This window comes from Mesoplodon mirus, assembly GCF_964341445.2.
Source record: "Mesoplodon mirus genome assembly, chromosome: 17".
NCBI classification, from domain to species: Eukaryota; Metazoa; Chordata; class Mammalia; order Artiodactyla; family Ziphiidae; genus Mesoplodon; species Mesoplodon mirus.
The window spans coordinates 6,747,181-6,772,732 of NC_138993.1; the positions used below are offsets into that span (position 1 = coordinate 6,747,181).

The following is a 25,552-nucleotide window of genomic DNA, read 5'->3' on the forward strand; positions in this document are numbered from 1 at the left end:
CCCCCCCCACACACACACATACTGTGCATGGAGGTAGCTGCCACCACAGACTCAGAAAAGGAGGGAGTCTGCGGGAAAAAGGCCAAGCGTGGGAAATATTTCAGAGACAACAGGGGGTGCAGGCTGATGACAGACCACTAGAGGGTCTAATGAGAAAAGACTGTCTGAAAGTGAGCAGTTTCAGTAGCAGCTTAGTTTCCAGAGGGCTGAAAACAGGTGCTAGCTAAGAGTCTGGCATCCTCTCTAGTCAGCTGAATCATAAAGAAATGGCTTCTCAGCCAACGGCTTGCGTCTTCACGGTGCCTGCAGAGAACGCCACAGAATGTGCCCTGTAAGGACCAGCCAGCACTTGGGTAACTCAGGCAAGTGCCTGTGGGCAGCCAATCGATGTTGCTGCGTGAATGAATGAATCTACACTTTCTCAAAGAACTTGTTCTGAAATTTGAAATCGTACATAATTATTGAAAATCGAAGTCCAAGGTAAATCTTCCATTTCCTGGCACTCACCACGGTAGCTAACATTGTTTGCTCTTTAACTAGTTTGTTGGCTGAGGCTTATTTGTAGGACGAGTCACAAGCGTCTGTGCTGGGCCCAAACCAAACAAATGAACCAAAAACACCTGCTATTCCACCCGATGAGGCACACGTTAAGATTCACAGGCATGAAGCCGAGAAGCAAGGCCACCACTTCCCAAACTAAAGTGAATCCAGTTCCGAGCGCGTTATTTTCTACGCCCCTTTGTGTAACTGTTGTGGCTGGTATTTAGTTACGGGAGCGCTTAATCAAACAAACATCCAAGAACACCACAGTTTTCTTATTTATACATAAAAGTATTATTCAACCCCACGCCAATTTCCCTTGCTCTATGCTGGAAGAAATCCCAAGGACGCCTTATCAAAACAAAAAACTTCAAAAAAAAGAGGACGACATATATTTTTAAAAAGAGAGTACTGCATATTGCTTCGAACTTAGGATATAAATCCCCAGCATACTCTGAGTTTTTATAAAGGAACTTTTATTTGCTTTGCTACTATGAACTTTCCATTCTGCTAAAAGGCCCCTAATTTAGAATTTACAAACAAATCGAGCCTGGACAAAGTGAACGCTGTGTTGAGCGTTGGGATACAATATCACCTGGCATCAAGCAAACGTGCTCTATGTCTCTGCTGCTAAACGTTTAGGTATTTTATGATGGAGTAAAAAACCTAAGCTAAAAGCGGGTTTAATGCTCAAATTAAACCAAAGGTTTTTCATACCAACGCCTGAAACGTTTAAATTCAAATGGAGTCTGTGTTCTCAGTACTTGTTTTTTCAAACCTGGCCCAAGGGAATGTATCTCTGTCCTCATGCGGGGGACACTGGTGCCAGCTCCGGTTATCTGCTGCTGCCTTGCAACTTCTAAGGAAGGACCTATCCACCCACAGCTCCCCACTCAGTGCTGGAGATACACTTTTTATTATTAATTTTCAGCAAACGTCATTAAGGCTCAGGGTTGCCTAGCGCTCCTGTGAACAAGAGCAAACACTCACAGGACCGGCAGAGACAGGGAAGACCATGCTTTCTGCAGGTGGAAAGAACCACACGACTGTCTCAGCTGAGACCCGCCAATGTTCTAACAGCAGGGAGACAGCTACTCTACGGACACAGTCCTAACACTGGGGGTTGGTCACTGCATCATATCTTTGGTTTCTTGGGACCCAATTCTCCCTAAAGGCTGACACCAACAGTACCAAGCTCTAATCAGACCTACGGTACTTCGTGGGGCTGGGGAACGTCAGACTTCGAAGGGAGGTGCTCCGGGTCACCTGCTGCTCCTGTGCCGATGGCCTTACCTGTTCCGCTGAGGACCCCTGTCAGATTAGGGCACTGTGGTCTTTCCAGACGACAAACGTGCCGTGTCTATCGACATTAAAAGTCAACGGAAGAAGGAAAAGTACAGACAAGGGGAAGGAACACCCACTGGCCAAGCGCTGAGTGCAGCCCCGGGCTGAGGGCCCTGGGCGGCCACTCCCCCTCGGGCCCCAGACGGCCCAGCGGGCGGCGCCCACCTGAAGGACGCGGGCCCCTGGGCTGGAACCCAGGTCTGTCTGGCACCTGGTCCTCCCGCTTCCCATCCAGGCAGCCCAGGTGAGAGGAGCCCTCGTCATGGCTGGTCGTCCCCACTGCTGATTTTCTTTGTCCATTACCTACATTTAAATGCCAATATGAACCTTTACTAACCCTCAACAGAGAAACGCAAGGCCAATTCTAGAATTCAACTACAATTCCCTACATGATGCGGTCTGTTGTCACTGGGGTCTGACGTGGCTAAGGCACGGTGACCTTGACAGTCAGACGGGGCTGAAGGCGCCCTCGCCGGGCGCCTCTCCTCTGTGCCACCTTCTCTGTGGCCGACTTTGCTCCTGGCGGCGTCCTGTTGGCCCTGACACCGTCCTCCCACCCAAGTGGGTCAGGGTCTGCAGGAGCACGGCACCGCGCTCAACCGGCCCCCGCGAGCCAAACGCGCCCCACCGGGTGGGAGAGGCTGAGGGGGACACGGGATGGCCAGGGAAGTGAGGACGGGGCACTGGCTGCAGGGGAGTGGACGGGAGGGAGAGCGCCCTGGAGAGGGCAGAGCAGTCCTCCAGAATTCGGTGCCAAGAGGGGGCTCCTAATTCAGACGAGAAGGCTGTGCCCATCCTGGGCTGTGTCTCACTTCACAAGGACTGCAGGGCGTAAACAAGACGACGCAGATGGGCGTCTTGGGCACCAAGCTCACCCTGCTCCTCTGAAATGCCATGCAGTCCAGACTCAGAGAGCCAAGAACAGAAGAAATGATATCTCGGTCAAACCTGGTCTACTCTGGCCGAGAGTCCTGTCTTTGGAGAGGCTCACAAAGCAAACTTTGTACATGGGCATATCCCACGATAGCATCTCCAAAGGTCCGTGATAAACCCCAGCGCCACGTGCCGGCCAGCCGGGGAGAACGCGATCCTTCGTGCGTCCACTTCCCTTTTCCGCCTCTGCTTCTCCGGTTCTGTCAGTGACCAGCTGCGGGAAGCACTACGTGCTTTTTCTTTATGCTGAGGGAGTTGAACGTCCTGACAAGGGCCAAGGTGACTGCCAGGGCTGGTGGGGAAATCCGCGGCTTGCCACGCCATGGTCTGCAGGAGTTTCAAACTCGGGTCGCATCTCTTTCTGCTGGTGCTGCCAGACTGGGCGGGGGGGTGGTCCCCAAACCTTCCACTTGGCCCTTGTACGAGCTGAGCTCTCCTCCATCCCCAAACAAAAGCCAAGCCTTCACTGGGATTTGCAGACTAGAAACTTCCCCTCTCCTGTAATACAACCCTTATCGGATTTCTGTCCAGAGAGCAGATATTTAAGACATCTGAATCGTGGCTGTACAATCGAAGTCTTTTTTGCAGATCTGACCGTTTGCCATCCTTTGTCTGCCGTTGACCCTTACATGAACTCGGTGGCACAGCTGAGTGTGCACTGCCCAATACAAGGGCAGGTTACTTTTATATACACACACCTGCATATCTAAATAGGAAAGCTGTGTCATCTCCGATCCTGTCCACTAAGGCAAGTCCAAAGGACCTTGGGCAGAACGCCCTTCCTTAAGGGGCTCCTTGAAATTGAGGCCCAGGAAAGGTGACGGGTGTTGCAGGGTCTGTCTCCAGGCTGGTCCACCCCAGATGCAGCGAAGGATGCCTGGATGCAGAGAGAAACCCAAGTCTGGGACATCCGCTCTGGTCTGCTATTTCTTCCTGGAAGACAGGGCACCCTGAGGACCCACCCATGCTAGAAAAGCAGTGACCCTTCAGTATCGCCCGCATCGGCTCCCTGTCTCAGCCTGTCGAAAGCAGCGAACCTTGAAGAGCCACGTTTGCCCTTTTCTCTGCCTGCAGGGCCTGGTGGCAGGCAGGGAGCCTCCATTCTCTCGAGACCACCTTTGTCTTTATTCCACTGCCAAGAAGTATGTCTCTTGGAGGAGGCAGGGAAGAAGCAGAAACAAGGACCCTGAGAAGGATTTTCCGAAAGAAATGTTTCCAGTGAAAGAGAGCTCTTTCTAGAATCACAGGCCCAGAGCTTCAGCTGGGCTCTGCTGCTGACGTGGCACCATCCATATTCAAGCTGGGTGGGTTAACACAGGCAAGCTTGCTTTCTTTTTCCTTTGATGGCGCCTGTATATATTTTGGTGTGTATGGCCGCCTAATCCTTTTGAAAGATAACCTCTCTCAAGCTTCCTCTCTGGTGAGATAGTTTGGAAATGAAACTTCTCATGGCCTATCCCGACATTCCAAAACCCGCAGGAGACGCCCCACACACACCACACATCAGCACCCGGCTGCCCCTGCTAGGGAGTCCTTGCCCGGGACTACGGGTAAGCGGCTGGCAGTGTTGCATCAGACGGTGAAATCCTTGGTCCAAGGCTGCTGCTCGCTCTTTCCAGAGATGCGCTGAGGAAACGCACTGCTCTGACCAGCCTGGGCTCTTCTGGAGGGCTCCTGGGCGGGGGTGCGGATCTGATGGACCACGTGGAGGCCCGCGACCAGGTGCTTTTTGTTTATAACAGCCACTCCTCTCCCTCTGGTTGCAACAGGTCACGCCACTCGACATTTCTGGGCTCATACCGGCCAAGTGACACTTCTCAGTCAAAATCTCTGTCAGCGTCCTAACACCGGAGCTTCTGGTTTCTACTACCCCGGACCTTTACTGTTCCTACTCAACATCCATTCTTAGAGTCCGGACACCAAACTGCTCCATAATCACAGAATGTCACCACTTCCTGCTCAGGGCTGGAAACCCCAAAGCGAGTATCCTAGTGCCATCTCTTCGGAATCCAAAAGCAGAAAGCGTGGCCCTGAGGGCCTGGACCCGCCCAGGGTCACTCGGTCCGAGGCTCGGCTGACAGCAAGGCGGTCTCTGGACTTCCAGGCCAGTCTAACGGGGGGCGGGGGGGGGCTACCTGGGGCACTTGTTGGCGAGGGGGTGGTGAATCCACAGGGGGACCTCAGGGCTGGGCACCAGGGGACGAAGGACTCCAGCTCTAGCCCCCGTCCATCCAGCCTGGCTCCCCTGACGCCACCATGCCTGACTCCCAGCTCATTCACGAGCTGGGAGGGACCGCAGCCCTCTTCCGAAAGTCACCCCTTGTCACCTCGAGACGACCCACAGGCAGGCGGGGAACACGTCTCCTGGGCTGGACGGCACTACCTTCTCCTTTACAGACGTTCCCCACACCTTCACACACACACACGTCTCAACTTCCCCGCTGGCCGCTTGCTGAGCTATCAAGACTAATCCCGTTCGGCTGACGGCCTTCCCCTCTGCCAAGGTGACGAGCACGGAAAAGCTGAGGGACTCCTCACGGCCCGACCACAAGGTCTCCCCCACATAACGCACCGCTCGTCCTGCCACCTGGAGAGACAGATAACGTGCAAGTCTCTAGAGACTGAAAAATGTACGAAAGGTGATTGATTATAAGACACTCTGCACGAGACGCCATGAATTAAATCTGATTTTCCCCAAGAAACAACGCCGTGGTGGGATTTCATAAAGCAATACGTGCAGGATGCAAAACGCCGACACTACCAAAGGCCGCAGAGTCAAGGACAGGGTCAGGCCCCGCCCCGCCCCCTCAGCCCCCACCGCCGTGCACAGCCCTCCAAGAACGTCCGGCCTTGGCTCACGGCTTTTACAGAAGTGATCACAAATCCCAGATCTTAAAGAAAAACATAAATGATGTTTCCATATTCTACTTAACAGAGAGCCTTCCCGTGAGCATATGAATGAATGAGCCAGATAACACAGCAAAAATAAACATCAAGTACGACTGAGTGCAGTAATACTCCGTTCCCACCACCTCTTCCCTCATGATTTCCCCTGTGACAAGGAACATTTAGATCAAGCAGTTCTGGCCAACTTCTGGGCGTCTCCACAGCATGTGCAGTGAAACAGGAGGGAACAGGACCACTTCAAAGCTTTCTGAGACACTGATCTGCTTTGCGGTCATCCTTACACGTCCCAAGGCAAAAACGTGCAGTAGGCAGGCATGCGTCCCCTGACTATTCAAAGGTCAGGGGCCGAGGCCACACCTCTGGGGCCTCTGGGCTGCGGGAGGAGGATGGACCCACCCCTGAGCACCCGACCGTTCCGAAACCTCCTCAGAGGCAAACGGAAGGAAACTGCAAGGGGTTTAACACCTGCAAGTCCGCCCAAACCCACACCCTCCATCACCAAGCGGCATCCTGGTCTAGGGTCTTGGAAGCAGGGAACCCCGGCACCCCCAGGCCCCCTCCCTCCACACGGCTCCCCTTTAATTAAAGGTCCTGACACCCCCTCTTCCATTAAGAACTTCCTGACCAAGAGAGAACAAGTAGCAACCTCTCCTTAGCCCCTTCCACCACCCCGCAGTCTCTGAAGCCTCTGCAGCTAATTCACACCTGCTCCATTACAGCAGTCACCACCTCTGAGGTGGGCTCTTCACCGGGCAGAAACCTCCAGAGGCTGAGGCTTAACCCTTTACACACCAACCCTAACTAGAGCTCACGGTTACTGAACACCAGGCAACGTTCTAAACTCATTTTACGTATCTAATCATCAGCACAGCCTACAGCGTAGGGACTGTAGCTCTCCCCAGTTTCCAAATGGGGAAACTGAGGCTGGGAGCTGCAGGTGTTCCCACACATGGACTCGTGAGACGGGAGCTGCCGAGTTCTGGCGCCTCCTTCTACGTAAGCTATTCCTATCGCCTTGGCCCCTGCAGCCTGAGTTTCCACGCCCTATCTGCAGTTGGGGGCAAACAGATAACCAGGCTGCTCAGAGATGAATGCGCCCCACGCCCCTCCCACCCCAAGGGCCCGGGGACAGCAAGTGCTTGGGTTCCTGAAAAGACACCTTTTGAGCATCTACTCAACACCAGGCACTGGTGGGTCCAAGAGCCTGGCCTCAAGGGGCTTGCGGTCCAACAGCGGCTGAGGTCTCCTTGACGAGGCCCAGTTGCCAGTGGTTTGACAGATGCCGGCTACTCCCAGAGAACCCAGGAGCTGGTTGGAAACTCTGCCCCGGACCTTCGGAAACAGATCTGCAGGTCGGCGAAACGCCCAGAGGGGATCTGTGCGCAGCACCTGTGAGCCTGTGAGATGGGTCAGACGCCTGAGGTCTGACTTTAGGATGTGAAAGGCACTAGGACATCAGGCAGGTTGAACTCACATCCTCAGGCAGAACGTACTCCTCGTCTCCACCCTGCCTCTGCGCGTTTCAGATGTGGATGGGGGGGGAGCCGTCGTCACGGAGAGGCGGTGCGCGCAGTGCCGTGGAAGCGGCTCCTGCTTTGTGCGCTACCTTCCCAGCCATGGTTAGTCTTGCCCCTCGGTTTACAGTTTTATATTTATTAGTGCACAGTTTGCATCTGTAGGTCCAGGTACTAAGGCGAGGTCGAGAGGAGCAGGGCTGTGGCCCTCAGGCCACACGCATGATAAAGTCGGCCTGGAAGTCCTGCTGGCTGGGGGCAGTGCAGCGCAGGGGGAGGGGCTGGGAGAATGGAGTCGGCCCTCGTGAGCTGGGGACAGCGCTGCCCGCTCCCACGCAGCGTCGGACAGGAGGGAGGGCCCTTCTGCCTCTATCCCTGCTGCCAGGGCCACACACCTTGCTGGAAAGAGACACCCTGTGAGGGCTCGGGTCAGAGCCAGCAGCCCCCTGAAGAGGCTGCGAATCTCCCAGTAACCGGGGCGGGGGGGGGGGGCGGCTCTCCAGGGAGATGCAGCAAGAGCTGCCTTGCGGATGCTCAAGGCAGGACAGTGAACAGGCAGCCAGGAGCTGCAGGGAAGCCTGAGGAGTTCAAGGTGGCAGAGCCCTTGCCGTGACTCCTCAGACCACAGACCTGAGAGCCTCTCAGTAACTAGGCCTGAATCCTGGCGCAAGTTATAGCTGGTATTTTCCAAATTCTGATTGCATCAAATTCTGAGGCTATCAAGACCTTATTCCCAGTTCAGTGTGGATTACTCCAAGAATTCATGAATATTGTTGCCTAATGCCTCCCAAGATGGCCCTCTAGGGAGAAAGAAAGGTCTTCCAACAGAAGATTTCCTTTAAAAACCAAACTTGCTGCTAAGAATTTGAGGTTATAGACTTACGGGGAACATGTTATACAATTACAATTGCAGATACTCCCCTATTATTTCACGTAATATGTTATTATATAATATCATAATATTATATTATATTATATATGTTATATGTATTGTATAATATTATATTATGAATAAACATTCATAATAATATTTCACATAATATTAACATATATAACAGCGTAAAATCAAGCTCATGAGGATTCTTCTCAAGTACTAACAACAGTGGTGATATTTGTAATTTATAAATGAATTTTTAAAAGACTACAAATTAGGCACTCTGAATTCTTACAGTAAACTTACTGAGAGGCACAGTAAATAAAAGAAGTTACAAGAAACAAGGCCAGATATTTGTACACTGTTTCAATAAACGAGGTGATTTAACTTGTTCTAGTTCTGTTGTCACTGTGCTTTTGTTCCAGAGAATCAATTCCCTTGATTTACAATTGTTCTAGGAATCATATACAAAGACTTATTAAAGAATATTAATTTTCTAAGCAAAAAAAAAAAAAATCAAACGCTTCTCAAAAAAGAGAACAAAACGCATTCAACCTTTTCAAGAAGAACTGTTCAAGGGTACAATTGCTATTGCTAATATTATAATCTCAACGCCCCGTTCAATTTAATCCATCAGACCTCAGAGTCTAAACATTAATATTTCTGTAAGAGTGACTGTTCTCCCTCTTCTTCCTACAAATCCTCGACTCTGAAAGAGAAGGCTCACCTTTCAGGTGGACGCTTCCTCAAATCACACTGAAAAAAGTAAACACACCCCAAAAAAGGTCAAAGTGCTGAAATTAACAAATGTTTGCGCCACCCCTGAAAAAAAAACCACACAGCCTGACCAGGCCACCTTCAAAACACCAGCGTGTGAGGTCAGCTTAGGACAGAGCTACCCGGGTTTGCATCAGCAGCAAACCACACTGGGAATTCACACAGGTCTTGCCTTGTGTCCCTATTTGCCTTCTGGGGAATCATCATAGATAATAATGTCCACTTCGGTTAGAAACCCTTAAATCACCACAAAAAGAAACAACCTCTACCCTCTGACTGTCTTTGTCTAAATCGATGTGGACAGAGAATTCCTCCCAGGCCCTAGTCCAGTGAGTGTAAAACTCAGGACACCACGGAGGAGGGGAGGGTGGGCATGGAGGCCAGCACGCCCACGCCCAGTGTTTGCAAACTGCAGGTCGCCACCAGGATTTTTCGCGATGCAATGGAAAAGAGTAAAAATGATCAGAGTGCAGCGCAAATACGAGAATGAGCACTGTTCGGTGGGAAGTTTCACTTCAATCTGTATATAAATATGTACTTCCCTGTGTGTGCACCTGAGCACCGTTTCAGTTTATTTCCTCGCGTAGACTGCAGCCAAAGAAGCTGACAGCCGCCACCCTCGGGAGAAGCGGGGTGTGGGCCCCAGCAGCCCTACCCCGGCCCGAAGGAAGCCTCCCCAAGGGGCTTCCAGAACCCTGTGCACGTCGGGCTCTGAAACCTAAGTGCCTGTGTCCTTCTGAAGGAGGAACGAGACGATCTCACCAGGCGGAAGCACGGGCGGCTGTGACACGCCATCACTGAGACCAGGGCCATCCTCAAAGCCAACCTGAGACGCTGTGTTACTAAAGAACCTTCTGAATCAGAAATAGGACGATGTACGGCCCACTAGTGTATCTTGGTAGTACTGACACTAGAAGATGAGAAACAGGCAAAGTTCTCAACAGCAGGACAGGTCAAGCCGGTGAAATGGTACATCAGCCACAGGGCACCTGAGAAGTTGTCTCCTTACCCCATCTGGGAAGGAGCCTAGTAGCCAACCCAGGAAAAACTTACCCCAAGACCCTAATTTCAACAAGACCCGATGACTCCACAAGTAGAAACGTCACAGTCCCTCGTTCACAGGGTGATGTGTATCAAAGTACAAAATGTGGTACACGTTTGTAGCCAAAACCCTCCAAAATAAACCCCAAGTCGAGACGCCAGGACAGAATTACAACAGAAATTCGAAATAATTTACTGTTCTTTCCACTTGCCAAAATGTGACGACTCAGCTCAAAGATACCCCCCTTTGAACTATACTGCTGCTTCACTAATTATAAAAATAATTCATACAACGAATATTTGCTGAGCACTAGTTCAGGCGCTACAGACCTAGCAGTGAACAAAACAGAGCCTGATTGTAAGTGTTTTCTTTCTGTACAAATACATGTATCGCATTAAGAGAACACTGATTATGGAAAATTGCCTCCAGGTTTTTTTCACTTCTAACAGTAAAGTTTTTCCCTTAAGATCAAATGTTCCTTGAAAACATCACTTTTATTGGCTACGTGATATTCCATCGTGGATGGTGTCATAATTTACCAAAGGACAGTTCTAAATGCTGACCACAGGATAAAAACACAAACGAGAGAGAGAGAGACAGTTAAACACGGCATGTTAGATCCAGATTTAGGACCTTAAAGGGGAAACAAAGGGAAGATACAACCTTACCGATCATGGACCCCGGGCAGTGGACACGTACACGGTCACGGCTTCCCCGTGTGCCACGTTAAGGCCTAACTTGTGAATCTCCCTTTTTTATAAGCCCCACTCCCTCTTTGATCCAAGAGAACATTGTCTGCACAGAACAATACGTTTTCATTTCAATTTCCCTTCTTTTCAGGAAAGGAAATGTTTGCACTTCAAAGGGTTTCTTTGAAGAGCAGCCTCCGGTGCTGGCCCGTCCAGGTTAGGAGTTCCGTGGCCCCAGCGGGGTGTGCAGAGTCTGGGCGGCTGCCCACTGCAGTCCCTCTCCAGGCCACCTCCTTCAAGGAGAGGGTCTGGTGTGGGAGAAGAGAAAACAAACATGGAAAAATACTTGGGGCTTTTGATCATGGCTTTCAGAGGCCCTGTTCACACACAGTGTAGGTTTCACAGCTCAGGGAAACTGAGGTACGAACCACGGGGAGCTGGGTTCTAAGAACGAAACCCTTCCAGAAACCAGCCCCACCCAGCAAGGGCCCCTTCCAGGGCCGGGGAAGGAGCGGAGTCTCGGGGGTACTGCTGGCAATGACAAAGGGGGCGGCTTTGATAAACGAAACACAGAAAGAAGCAAGATCCACACCTCACCCAACAGTCTGGAACCTTCCCCCAGGAACTTCTGGGCTAGCAAAGAACACAATTCATCATTTAGAATTTCTCCTCTTATCACTCCCCTGACCCACTCGTAGCGGCCAGGAGGCTCAACAACCCTATGAAATAACAGCAAGCTACAGGCCAAGAGGCCAGGACCATTCCTCCCCATCAGGGCCCCTGCCCATCCCTACCCTCTGCTTAGTCTGGGAAGCCAGGGCTACAGAGCAGGCAAGAGAGGGCCTGCAACGTTTCTTTTCAAGGCTTGAACAAGTTCTGGGTATTTAATAATCATCTCCACCCTTCCCCACCCCGAGGGGGTTATGTTTGCCTGCTCAGGTGGGCAACCGGCCAGGTGGTGGGCAGGGGCATGAAAGGCATCCGCTCCAGACAGGGCGCCTGCTGCCCCGGCAGCCCAAGGCCTTGCCCCGGGCCCCCGCCCTGCGTGTTCGGGGTGCAGGTCTGCGGGACCACGTCACCCTGAGCTGAAGTCTTCTGACCAAGCACCTTCCTGCAAGCTCTCTACCCTGGCTGGGCGCTCAGCCTCTCTGACGGAATTATGGATGCTGTTTATTTTCTCTTTCTTTTACTTTTCTGTAGTTTCCAAATTTTTCACAATACACATTCTAAGTTTTAGGAACATTTTTTTTCTTAAAGAGGCTTATAAGGTAGAAAATTAGACCACAGTTCCATTGAAAGAGCCTCTCCTGAAAACAAACAAACAAAAAACCCCCCAAGAAAACGAAAAACAAAAAACCAACTACCTACATGCATATGTAAAGGACATTATTTGGACAACTGGAAGTTGAATATGGACTGTGGACTTGATGATGTCACAAATGTTAAATTTCCTGATTTTGATGTCGTACTGTGGTCACGTAAGAGAATGTCCTTATTCTTAGGAAACACACTGAAGCATGCCGGGGTAAATAAAAGGACATGATGTCTTCGACTTATTCTCAAATGGTTCTGGAAAAAATGCATCCGTGTGTGTAGATAGATTAACTGACTGACAGATAAACAGAAAGAAGGAATGAAATGTAAACAACCGGTGAATCTGAGAAAATTGAGGCGCTCCTTGTAACCCCTGCAACTTCTCTTTAAGTCTGAAATGCTATACACAAAAAGTTGAAAGAGCAAAGGAAGAAAGGAGAGAGGCAGGAAGGGGCGGGCACGCGTTTCCCCACTCCACCTGCCAGCACCCACGGCCTCCCCACGGGGCCACGGCCACGGGGGCCCTGCCAGCGTACAGTCTGCCTGCTGCTACCCTGGCTCGGATAGCCCCCAGCCCCGGCTTCCTGAGGGCGTCAATGAAGCACCTTCCAAGGAAGGAGACCCCCTCCCCACCTCCCGACACTACAGAAGTCAGCAAAGTGAAGATCCTGGGAGAACGGCTACTGCCACTGGCCTTGAGAAGGAGGGAGAACCGAGAAGGGAGCCACTTTTCCCCACGAACCAGACGACCCCCTGCACAGGGCCCTCCCCCCAGCGGCGGAGGAGGGGGACCAGGGACACCGATGGAGATCCGTGAGGCGGGGCTCCCGTGGCCCGGGCAGGAAGCCCCTCATCCAGCCGGCTCCGACCCAGGAGGAAGGCAGCCCAGCCTCTGTCACACCCCGGCACAGCTGTGTCAAGGCCCCCAGAGCTCCAGCTGCACCCGGAGCCCAGGGCTCAGAGAGGAAAGATCTGCACTCAGAAGACCCGGGGCAGCTAGAGGAACACAGCAGGCTGCCGCCCAGCGGTGCCACAGCAGCTCCCATGCCTCCAGGACTTACTTGGAACCAAGAGGCGCGGGGCAGCCCGGCACCTCCAGGTCCGCGTGCCAATCTCAGGGCCCGGCGCGGCCCCACGCACACGCGTGCCCGACCACGGTCCCCAGAGCGAGCGGCCGGAGCCCCAGGCACAGGCTGACGCCCACAGCCCGAAGCTCGCTCGGTGTCAGGGCCCTGGAGCCAGGCCCCAGGTGCAAATCCTAGCTCCGCCACTCACGACCCACCCCTGTGCCCCTCGGCCACTTGGGTCATGTCTCAGGGCCTCCATCGCCCCATCAGCCAAACGGCAGGACCTACGTCAGGGGGCGGCTGTGAGGATTAAATGACAACAAAGCAGGTGCCGAGCCCCACGGTGAGCACTCACGAGGGCTGGCAGTCTGGATCTCACTCAGCCCCAGGGCCTCTCCCTTCCTTCCTATCTGCTGTAAGAGAGACTTTGGTTGATGGTACTTGGTAGGCAGATAAGAAGATACAGAGGAAGAGAGCATTTCCAAGCCGACCTTAAAAGGTCACCCCGATCATCTTCATGGGCAGGAAGACGACGGTGACAACAGTGGGATGAAACGCCGGTGAGACGCCTGCTCCCTTCCCCTCGCCGCTGCCCCCGTGATGGGGCCCCCATCTCACGCCAAGGCACTGGGGCATCTACCTCAGCCCTCAGAGGAAGGGAAGAAAAAAGGTGGGAAACAGACTTGGCCCCAGTTTTTAAACCCAAAGCGTTCAGGGTAATTTGGACCAAATGTCTGGGGTCGGGATGGACGAGGGCACACACTCACACGCCCGTGCACACAGACACACGCAGGCGGCCACCCCTGAGGATGGGACCGTGAGCTCTGCTTCCCGGAGGCATGAGGAGGGGACAAGCCCAAAGCTGTGGATCTGAGACCTGCGGGGACTGGCCTCCCCAACACCCCGGTGCCACGGCACCCACTGCAAGGCAGACACAGCTCCAAGGAGAAGGGACGACCGTTTGACACCTTGGCAAAATGGGAGGGCACATAAAGTTGTTACAGATTTTCTTCTTCTCCTCGGCAAAATCAAAGAACTGTGCTTTGTTTCCAGTAAAACAGCGAACATTTATACGAAGCACCTGGTACGCGCCAGAAGCTGTGTTAAGTGCGTAACTCGGATTATTGCCTCATTTAAGTCCTCTCAATCCTGTAAGGTAGGCACTAGAAGCCAATTATTATGCAGGCAATATGGAAAAGGATTCAAACGTGGCTCCGAGAAATATCTTAGAAAAAGCACTGATCCTGTAGGCGGAGCGCACTCCGGGGCGGGCGGAGGCCCACGGCACCTCCTTCGGCCCCGCAGTGCGTGGCCCGTCGGGGAGAGCAGGGGGCTGCCCGGAGTCGGCACGGCGAGCGGGTCTCCGCGACGCGGGGCTCCCTGCGCGCCCAGCACGTGCGGAGAATCAGGACCCACTACTACGCACGTGGCAAAGTACTTGGCTGTTCTCACAGGCAAGGACATTATCTGCGTGGGTCTTCTGAAGAAAGCACTACGGCAGGAAGACAGAATGTTTCGGAAACAACTGCCTCCAGAGGGAAAAGGTGACTCAGGGAAAAGGGAGACGACGTGGAAACACACGCTGTCCTACCGGACGAAGGACATTCTCCCTCCTCAGTACAAGTCCACCTCTTGGTAGCCTTTGAAGGCTGAACGGAGCTTGATTTCTGGTTGCCTTTATCAGAAGAGAAGGCTGGCAATGGAATTTACTTTGTGAAAGAATCTACATGGACTGACCTTTATTCTTTCAAAGAATACTCTGCACTTCATATTTATTGGCTTCGTCATTATGAGGCTGAGAGCAGGGCTTCCCCAAGCTACAGGCAGGGCAAGAGCACGTCTGCAGGGTTCGGACAGCCCAAAGGACTTTCTGGAGGCTGCACAGAGACGGCAGCAAACCTGCACCAAAGACGCCTCAGGTGGCGCCGTTCCCGGCACTGGACCACCTGCCCCGGCTCCTAGAAGCAGCGTCTGCATTTCAGGGCGATGACCTCAGGCTGCACTGAAGCTGGCCTCTAACTCCACACAGCTCTACCCTCAGTTGACGTGGTTTGTCCACCAAATCTACCACCTGGCGGTCCCCACTGCTAATGACAATAACCAGAGGAAAAGCCAAATGAAAGACTCGGGTGTGGCATGACGAGGGAACCTCGTGCCAGAATCTATCCCAACGTGCAGAGGTGTCTCTCCTGCAGCCTGTGTCCCCTGGGTGAGCGAATCCTCCCGACGGGTGAGGCAAACAGCTTCAGCTGCTGCTCTGCTGAGGCCAAAGATCTGAAGGAATGTCTTCGGAGCCAAATGAAGATAACAGCCCACCAAATCCTTTTACCAACGTGCTGCCCGTCCTTCTAGCAGATTCACAGGTGGCAAATGCACTAACCCCCGCCATGATAAACTGTGACTCGCTTTGAACAAGTGCAGGGGTAGTTGCTGTCAAAGCTGCTTTGCGGTTGGGGGTAGGGACATGATTACGGAGAAAGAGAAGCCACTGAAGTTACCACAGGGCCCATAATATGCCACCAAAGCTGCTACTCTTCTCTTTGACTGGAACAGACCTAAAACCTTGGGGTAGGTACAACCTTGGCCTGGGGTCCAATGCCAGTGGCCTCAGGCCCAAGAAACCCCTGGCAGGCAGGCCTCCTGAAGGCCAGGAATGAAAAAGCAGGCGCGCCCCACAGCTGCAGTCCCCAAGCGGGCCACGGGACAAACCCACGGCAAAGATGCCCACTGGAGGGCGCAGGGGAGATCAGGGAGGCCCAACGCCGCGGCACGTGGGTGCCACAAGGCAGCTCCGGCTCAGCCCCGGCCCGTGAGGATGGAAGCGTCTGGAAGAAGCCAGTTGTGACTTTTCCCGAGCCCTTCCCGACACGCTCTCCTCAGCCTTCCCCACCTCACTGGCACAGGGGCTCTGCTCTGCATGGAACCTCATCTGGCCTTTCGTGCCTCACATGGAATCTTCCTTTAAAATCCACAGACGGAGCAAGGATACCAGCCTGCAGACGGAGCAGAACTCAACCAGCTCACGTTCCTACCATGTCCACCCCATGCAAGCTGCCACCATCTCTCTCTCACGCAGAAACGACATATGCACACACTCTCTTGTGCAGAAAAAAGCTGGGCTTGGGTTTTTTTCCAGACTTAACTTACCCGTCTCTGCTCTGGCCTCCCCCCTTCTGCGCCTGCCCGTCCCCCATCTCTTCTCCACCCAGGATCTGAAGTGGTCCTTCCACTCCCTGACAGCCACCCAGCACTCCCCGCTTCTCTGAGAGAAAGAGCCTGCCTGGCAACGGGAGCAGACAGTGGTGAGGGCCCGCCCGTCCGCAGGTCCCACCTGGAGTGAGGACCCGGCCCCAGGTGGAGGGATGGCCATCTCAGAAGATGCCTGTGGCCCAGACACCTCCAGGGTCAGAGGAAAATGTTTCTCCCCATGACAAGGACACACTCATTCCTGTTTCAAATTCCTCTCTGGGATTAATAAACCAATACCTTCAAATACATAGTTAATAATGTAAGGGATTAATAAGACATAATGCTGGGCCCTCCAACGTAATTACATATTTTTACTGGCCTGAGTAGACAAGAAACGACAGACTAGAACAGTCAGTAAACATGTGTTTAAGCTCCTCAAAGAATGGAAGCCTCAACCCAATACAATTAACATGTGTCCTAAAACGCAAGCTCCCCGAGGTCAGCAATCTCGTCTTTCAAGCCTTTCTTCCTTTAAGGCAAATAATTATACGCATAAGAGCACCCATGTGGTTCAATCCGGATTTAAACAACTGAGTACATTTCTGATCTCTATTAATTCTCGTCCTGTTTCTTTAGTCAAAACCCCTTTGGCACTCTTTAAATTTTACCTGTAATAATTAAACATGATCTTAATAGGCTAAACCTTTAAAAACTATTTTAATCCATTGTTGATTTTGTCCCCTAAGTTTCTATTCTGTGACTTAAGACCTTTTTGTTTTAATCACAGAAGGGTGTGTGCATATAAAAATAATAATTTCCACTGAGTCAACTAAAAATATCGGGGGATATTTTTGTAGGTATCACGGTTTCCTATTATCAGAACCAAACCTAAGTGGCAAGAAACGTTAAGATAAATCCCAAGTAAATTATAATTCAAATGAAACACAATTAGGAAATTCAGCCAGAGGCCAAAACACAGTCCTGGTCACATTTTTAAGAGCTCATTTAGGGAAATACACCTGGGATTGAAACCCTCACTCCCTCCTCTGTTTACACATCTGGAGTAAAACCTACTCCAGGTTACTTCTACACGTGAGAGCCTGAGGGCGGGTACTGGGCAGTGCTCCGTTTCTTCCAGAAGGCACTTGTCTGGCTGTCCTAATCAGACAAGTCAAGCACCACTCCTCTCGGGTTCTCACGGCCACTGAAAAGGGGAAGGAGCCGTAAGAGCACGCGGTAGTAGTACTACAGCGCCCTGCTGTTGTGTACACACAGGTCTTAGAACGACTGCGGGACCCGCCCGGCCCGGGAACTTTCCTACTACGTAGAAAGGAACACACTGAGAATAGGTTGTCTCGGTGAAGCCGGAAGAACTGCCTCCTGCTCAAAACCATCTGGAAGCGTTGAGCGCCGGCCTCTACGGGCCAGATAGGGTCACAAGGAAGCCCCCCGCGGGGGGGACTTCCCCGAAACAACTCCGGGGACCCGGAAGAGAGGTGGAGGCGGGCCAGGGAGTGTGCAGGGTTCCAGAGAGGAAGAGACGTGGGCGCCGCGGCCAGCTTGCGGGTGCGCGACGCCGTCCTCGGCCGGCCACCTGCCGCGGGACCACCCTCCGCCGCCCGGCGGGCTCCCCACCCGCGGCCGATAACACGTCGTGGACCTCGCGGCGGGGCGGCGTGCTCCGCTCCACGCCATGTAAGGGAAGGTCTCCGGACGCCTGCCGGGCCCCGTGCACGTTCCCCGTCCCCACGCCCCCGCGACCACCCGCGCGTCCCGGCGCCCCGCAGGGAGCGGGGGGTCGGCACCCCGGAGGCGCCAGGTCGCCCACGCTCCCTCACGGGGTGTTGCATCATGCACCACGCCGCGCCTTCAGCGAACCAAAATGGACTCCGTGGCGGAGACAGCCGCATGGGCACCGGCCGCGTACATCCCCGTCCGCCCTGCCCGCGCCCACCCGGAGGATGCCAGGGTTCCCCGCGCGGGCTCCGCGCCCCTCCCCGCGCCGCCGGGGTCAGCCCCCCAAGGTGACCCAGACCCGGGCAGCTGCCCTCGCGCCGGCGGAGGCCGGGGACTCACCGGGCCGGCGGGCGGCGGGATGCAGGCAAGACCGCGGCTGGACTGACGGACGATGGACCGAGGCTCGGCGGGACTGACGGACGCTCGGGCGGAGGCGCGGCGCGCGGGGAGCCGGAGCGGGAGACTCAGGTAACGGACGCCGGGCGGCCGCGCGCCCCGCCGGCAGCTGACCTGCCACTCACACCTGCCCGCGCGGAGTGAATGGAGCGTTGAGGGCGGGAGGGAACGGGAGCCGGTTTCATCAGCCGCGCCCCGCTCCCTGCGCCCGCCCCCTGCGCCCCGCCGTCCGGCCCGCTCGCCCGCGTCACCGCCTGGCACCAATGGCAGCGCGGCGCGGCGGCGGCTCGGGGAGCGAGCGGCGGTGGGGGCGGGGTGGGGGCGGGGCGGGGGGCGGGGCGCGCCGTCTTCGCGCGCCCCGCGCGCCGCAACCCGGGATTCCCCCGCGGGTGGGCGGCGCCTGCCGACGCGCTGGTGGTCGCCCCGCCCGCGTGCGGCCATCCCTTGGGCAGTGGGAGCCCGCCTGCATCCTCGGGTCCCCGCTGCACCTCGCGCGGGCCCGGCTGGCGCGGCCGCCGGACTGTCCACCCTACCGCGGGCCCCGGCGAGCGGACCCCGCGCTCGCGGCCAGTTTGCCTCCCCCAAAATGAGAAGATTGGGGAGGCACTTCAAGGTTGGGTTTTTTTTAATTATCATAAATCTTCATTTCTTTGTCATTGGAATCTTTTATTGCTGTTCCCTTACTTTCAACAAATAATGTATCCTCGCCCCTTGTCCGGAAGGGCCGGAAGCCTGAATCTGCCTGTGCCCCTGGCGGTAGGACGAGCACCTGGCCGGCGGGCCTGTCACCGCGGCTACTTCCGGAGCTACTCTCCCCCAGATGGCAGAAACTAGCACCGGGTCCCACCGCGCTCACCTCACAGGCTCCCTCTTGGCGTCCAAAACCAAGCAGAAGCCACAATCTATAGAGATCCAGTAACCTGTGACATGAGAGAGGTAAGTAGGTCATAGATTAACCCCGCCAGCCTCCTCTCTAACTTTGTAGGAAAACAGGAAAAACGATAGCACGGTGTCCACGGCCTTTGAGTCCTTTCCACGCTTCCTACCCAACCCCCCTCCCCCCACAATGTCCTTGGTCAGTGATGGGGCCTCATTGTCAGCCACAGGGCGCGATACTCTTGGAATTACACTAGCAATTTATAAAGCATATAACTGCAGGGTGCTAGCTTCAGAAGCGTTTTCGTGAACACAGCAATGGGCTAGTATCTGCAAGGCACTTTGGAGTGCTTGGCATCATAATCAGTGACTACATACACGTTGTTTTCAAACAGTAAATTTCAGTTTCACCTGTTCATTGGTGAAAGGATGCTCTCACGTTGCATTAAGGAGGTCTCCTGTGCTGCGGCTCTTCCTGAACCCACACAGCCTCCTTAACCCGCTGACACTGCCGTCATAGGATTTCACAGAGGGAAACCTGGTGTGATTCAAGGACCACCAGCTTTGCCTTTGCACTTGATCTGGATTTGAATCTGAATTCTACCATTTCATTCCTTTATGGTTTTCCGCAAGCTATTTCACCTCTGTTTGGAGCTTATAAACCTTTTATTCTTAGCAGAATATCCCTTAGTACTTGAAATATGATTGTGGGCTTTTTTTTTTTTTTTAAGACTCTTGGCAGTAAAATAGAATTTAATAGATTGTAGAGATGCTCTGCTCGGGCAACAAGCAGATGCATCATAGAGTTAGTATCTGTAAATTCTGAGAGCAAGTGTTCCAGGCCCTGATGGGTGTATAGGTAGAACTCAACCAAGACGATTGTCAGCACTGTGCTCCGTTTAGCAGCCTCACCCAGCTGACTTCACTAAAACTGTAGGAGACCCTCCATGGCAAGGCCCGTAAGCAAGCAATTTCCTGGCAGAAGAGATTCAGTGCGAACCAGGGGAAGAATAATTATGCTCAAAGCCTCAGCAAAAAGTTAGGGCAGGGCTTCCCTGGTGGCGCAGTGGTTGAGAGTCCGCCTGCCGATGCAGGGGACACGGGTTCGTGCCCCGGTCCGGGAAGATCCCACACACTGCGGAGCGGCTGGGCCCCTGAGCCATGGCCGCTGAGCCTGTGCGTCCGGAGCCTGTGCTCCTCAACGGGAGAGGCCACAACAGTGAGAGGCCCGTGAACCGCAAAAAAAAAAAAAAAAAAAAAAGAAAAAGAAAAGGAGACTAGGGCATGCAGAGAGACACGAGGGGTGTGTGGGCACAGAGGAAGGGCCACGTGCGGACACCGCGAGAATGTGGCCGTCTGCAGGCCAAGGGAGAGGCCCCGGAGGAAACTAAACCTGCCAACACCTTTATCTTTGACTTCCAGCCCCCAGAACCGTGAGGAAAGAAATCTGCCATTTAAGCCACCCAGTCTGTGCTATTTTGTCATAGCAGCCTTAGCAAATTAATACATGGTAGAAACCGTATTTAAAAGAATGACTGTTGGAGCTGAAAAAGCCACAAGCCAGGCGTCGCCAGAGCAAAGCTCCTGTTCCACGGCAGCAGGGAGACACCGTGTAGTCCTTGAGGCCACAGGACCAAAGGGAGAGCTCTTCCCCACAGAAGGCTGATGCCTCCGTTTGATGACTCAGCAATCTGCTGCTCTCGAGGTGTTTTCGACAATGTCTCTCCTCCCTCTTGGCCCGTGTGCCCAGTGCGGAAGGTGGGAAAGCCTTTGAGATTCTCCTCGGCCTCCCGTCTCTAACCCTGCAGTTTCGTAGCTGCGCTGCCAACCCAAGCAGCGCTGGCTCTGCACGGACAGGAGCTCCGAGTCCCCGCTTCAGAAGGCCGCTGTTCCCACCGTGCGCAGAGGGGCGAGTGGGGAAAGCAGGGCTGCTCGCGTCAGCTAGACGTGCATCCCTTGTGAAAGGAGGGGATCAACAGTGCAGGGTCCCCCCGAGCTCGTCCTCTTCCCTCTGTCCTACTGTCCCTCGCTCCCCCGTCTTGTTGGAAGAAATGAAATCGAAGAAAGTGTCACCAGCCCTGGTGCCCAGGTTTCTGATTCTCTTCCATTTCCCTCAACCAGGAAAGGCCCGCCTGTGGATCTCGGGGTTCTGTATGGCACCCAGAGACAGCTCACCGGACAGATCATCATTCGTGGGGCTTGGCTAATTTCTGCAGGGACTCAGTTTGGCAAAAGCCATCCCCTTTGGATTTCTAGAAAGGTGTGCCACTTGGGTGATATGCCAGCTTCAGCGAAACCTAGACACGGTAGTGGTTGCCTGTGGAAATGCTCATTACAGATAAGGCTTTCTCGCTATATGAGGATTAAAAAAGGTATGAGATCTCAGCTCACCCTAACACCCCAGAAGTTCCTACTTGGTTAAGCAAAAGTGTAACCTTTATTCAAAGATATCTCAGGCCTCTAAACATTTTGTCCATATCCCTAGACACCCCTTCCTGCCTTGAGCTGCCAGAACCTCACAGTCTTGGGATTAGGTCTCTGTGCTTGCATCTTTTTATTTTATTTTATTTTATTTTTGGCTGCGTTGGCTCTTTGTTGCTGCACACGGGCTTTCTCTAGTTGTGGCGAGCGGGGGCGACTCTTCGTTGCGGTGCGTGGGCTTCTCATTGCGGTAGCTTCTCTTGTTGCAGAGCATGGGCCCTAGGCGCGTGGGCTTCAGTAGTTGTGGCTCATGGGCCCGGTTGCTCCGCAGCATGTGGGATCCTCCCAGACCAGGGCTCAAACCCGTGTCCCCTGCATTAGGCAGATTCTCAACCACTGAGCCACCAGGGAAGCCCTCAGGCAGGCTTTCTTACTGGCAAAGACGGCTTAGCCCCTGTTGACTCCAGCAAAATGTCAACCTCAGTACATGAGATCTCATAAAAAGAGAGCTCCTCTTTCTCCCAGTCTCCATAGCAACTCCCTCAATTATTCAAAGAGCTCTTTTTGGGCCATGCCTACCACTGTATCAATAATTGTGCCCAGGGATTTGGGGATTTATTCATGGCTGGTCTTGTTTGTGGCCTACATGAAGAATCTGGGAGGTGTCTTCTTGAAGACTTTTTGGGCAGTCCCTGAAGATGACATGCGTATCCCGTACCATGTGCTATGTGAAGCCATAACAGGGCACACGACCTGAGTGAGAGCATCAGGAGAGGTTTGCTGGAGGAAGCTAACACGTGAAGGATGAGTGATTCTTATCACAGTAGCTGGTGTTTACCACATGCTAGCAAGGTGCCAGGCCCTGTGCTAAGCCCTTCACGTGTGTTATCTTGTTTACTCTTCACCACACCTGCTGCAGTTAGAACGCTTATTTTGTCCATCTCAGAGAACGTGAAATGGAGGCACAGAGAAGTTAACTAACACCCTTACAGCCCCGCAGGTAGTAAACAGGGTGTTAGGTAAGTGAAGTGAGAGGGAGAAGGTCCCAGGCGGGCAGACCCAGAGGTCCCTGTGAGGAGCTGGCTGGAGCCCGGACTGTGAGAGGGGCAGGGGCTGCAGGTGGAAGGCTTGGCGATGGACACGAGCACGTGGGGGGCTGCAGCAGCAGCTCTGTTTCTGCACTGCCTTTAACGTCCTCACAGAGCTTTGTTTTTAGAGACTGATTAGATCCTTCAGGATCTAGGCGATAAACTACACGTAACTCCCTGCTCACACTCAGAGCCTTGGCCCAGCGCGCTGGCCAAAAACCCTGCCTCTATCGCAACTGGCCTTTCTGAGGAGGCTCACCAGGGGTGGCCCATTACTCCAAGGGTTTTAACAGCATTGCGCTGTTGCTTATTTATGGCAGCTGTGTGATTCTACTTGGCACCTGGGCTCATTTTACGAAGTAACACAACCTAATTGAGCCCTCATCTTTCCCTTGGTCCTGAATTCATTGGTACTCCAGTTAGCTGTTGGTTTCCCTCCCCCTCATCCCGTACTGGAGGACTCCTCTGGACACAGATCAGATGCCAGTGGCAACACTTCTGGATGGCTTTCATTTTAATAACAGGTGGCCATCCCCACTGCAGGCACTCTGGGACCCCAGGTCCGAAACCATCCTCTAGAGAAACATGGTATGCGTGCATCAATCCAGAGCCTAAGAATACCTCATCAGAAGTGGTGTAGTTCTATTTACAGAGGCAGTGAAGGAGATGGTTCTCCTCTGAAAACCTGCTCTGCAAAAGTCCAGAAGTAGGTGAGTAGCTTGTGGTCATCATTAACGTCAAGCCGTCTAAAATGACATTCTACACTATGATTGCGAAAGATGGTGGGGAAGGTAACAGTGAGTGAGGAGTCTATACAGGGGCATCGCTGGAAGCCTCTGAGGTATGAGGTAGAATAACTACCAAGGGACTACTTTTGGCCACCATGATGCTCTTTGAATGAACTTTGCCTTCGCTACACGAACAGCTAAGATCTGTTTTCATCTTTACTTCTTTAAAGAAACCTCCACCTAAGGCTCAGCACGATGCAGGAAATATGTTAAGCATATTGAACAGCCAAGATGCCACAGGCACCGATCAATAAGAAGAGGTGATGAACTATAAGAGATGGTTCGGCTGAACTGGTGCTGACCAGCTGACTCTCAGCCCTACCTGTTGGGACGGTGCGTTCTCTCTTCACTCAAGAGACAGTATTCAACATCCGGTGCAAGACAATCAGAGGCTCGTCTAGGCCAGTGGCTCTCAAAGGGGGGCAACCTTTGCCTTCCAGAAGCCATTTACAATGTCGAGAGACATTTTTGCTTGTGGAAGGGCACAACTGGCATCTAGCAGGCAGAGGCCAGGGGTCCTACTGACCACCCGACAATGCATGGGGCAACCCCTACAACAAAGAATTATCTGGCGTAAAACGTCAACAGTGGAGCGGGTGAGAGAGCCTGCTCCAGGTAACACCTTCAGTCTCAGTGACAGCTACCCGTGCTCTGGATTATAACAAAGCTCTTGCAGATGGGCTTGTTGTCAAGTTCCTATCAGCTTGTCAAGTCGGGGGCTGCTGTCAGTTCACAGTGAAAAGCCATATGTAAGTACTACTGCTCCTGTGGCTTTTTCTCCACTAAGCCTCTTAGGAGTCAAAGAATAAAAGAGGCACTGATAAAGTCATTCCTCTGCTATTTCCTTGTATCAGTGGAGCATGCATTAGGTGAAAACTATTGATGATTAGAGTAATAATGAACAGTAGCCTTTATGGAGTCATACTATGATGTGCCAGGCACCACACAGGGGACTCTCAGGCTTTATCTCAACTCTTACAGCAGCTCATTAGATTTCCCTTTTATTAGATGAGGAAACTGAGGCCCGGAGAGCTTGCTTACCTGCCGAGAGGCCCGGAGATGGCTCTGTCTCTACCATCTGTGTTCTCGGTCACTGCACTGTGCTCGTTGCCTTGACAGCCCACCCTCCTAGCAGGAAAGTTCAGTGCAAGACGCAAACGGGGACTTCCCTGGTGGCGCAGTGGTTAAGAATCCGCCTGCCAATGCAGGGGACACGGGTTCGAGCCCTGGTCCAGGAAGTACTCTTGGACACATCATATTAGTTAATAATTAGTTAATTATCATCATCTCATCAAACCATCACCTTATTGAATACTCCCAAAGATAAATCTTTGTGTTCTTGTTAACCAGTTCCCTAAAATAGTAGGAGACCGAGGATAATCTGTCCCTGACTTCTTCCTTGGAGATTCGTGTTTCCACAAGTCACAGCCAGCCGTAGTTTTAAATGGTCAAAAACAGAAACAACGACTTCTCTGTGTCAGTCAAGAGTCACTCAATTGCAGGTAATCCATACCTGATTCAAACAACTCTAGGAAATCTTTTAACTTTATTATTACATAACTGCAAAGTTTAGGATTTGCCAGATGTACGTATGTCTGGAGCTAGGTTTTCAAGATATATCTCAGTCTCTCTATCTCACAGTTTTCCTGATGGCTGTATTCTTTGCCAAATCTCTCCATTGGTAAAAGCACTGGTTTTTGAAGTGCAGCGAAGAAGGAAACCCCTTCCAGCATCCATTTCAGTCCTACAAAAGGACCACGATAGGCTCTGCTTGGGTCACATGCCCAAGCTTACATACCTCTCCCTGATTCCTGCAGAGTTGTGTTCTCTCGTGGGCCAGCCTGGGTCACATACCCACCTCTGTGGGGCCGGGGGACAGTGCAGAGAGGAGGTTGATGGGCAGTTCCTCTAGTATCACAGAAATAGAGGGAGAGGTAGTCCCCACAGGGAAGGAATGTGAGGAGACACGAAAGAAACTGGTGTCCACTCTCTATTCCGCTTCCCTGCTCATGCAGATGTCCCCCAGCCCATCCTAGAGGCATCTGCACCACGTGTT

The 25,552-nt window shown here is 53.0% G+C and overlaps 1 protein-coding gene and 1 long non-coding RNA gene across 5 annotated transcripts in view; one reads left to right on the forward strand and one right to left on the reverse strand.

Moving 5' to 3' along the window:
- Positions 1 to 18,544, reverse strand: part of SLC7A1 (solute carrier family 7 member 1) — a 66,969-nt gene extending 48,425 nt beyond the window's left edge. For 2 of the 3 annotated variants that reach the window (XR_014291706.1, XM_082601993.1), the window contains exon 1: positions 18,267 to 18,544. The gene's annotated coding sequence lies outside the window, so the exon portion shown is untranslated. The remainder of the gene's footprint in view (positions 1 to 18,266) is intronic. The other variant, XM_082601994.1, reaches the window with a different exon arrangement.
- Positions 18,545 to 18,672: 128 nt separating this feature from the next.
- On the forward strand, positions 18,673 to 25,196 carry LOC309792375. 2 transcript variants are annotated; one of them, XR_014291697.1, is made up of 5 exons: positions 18,673 to 18,936; positions 19,046 to 19,259; positions 21,321 to 21,459; positions 23,252 to 23,418; positions 23,667 to 25,196. It is a non-coding gene; the product is annotated as an uncharacterized lncRNA (long non-coding RNA). The 2 variants fall into 2 exon arrangements; XR_014291696.1 differs by having other exon boundaries at positions 23,252 to 25,196.
- Positions 25,197 to 25,552: the final 356 nt, after the last annotated feature.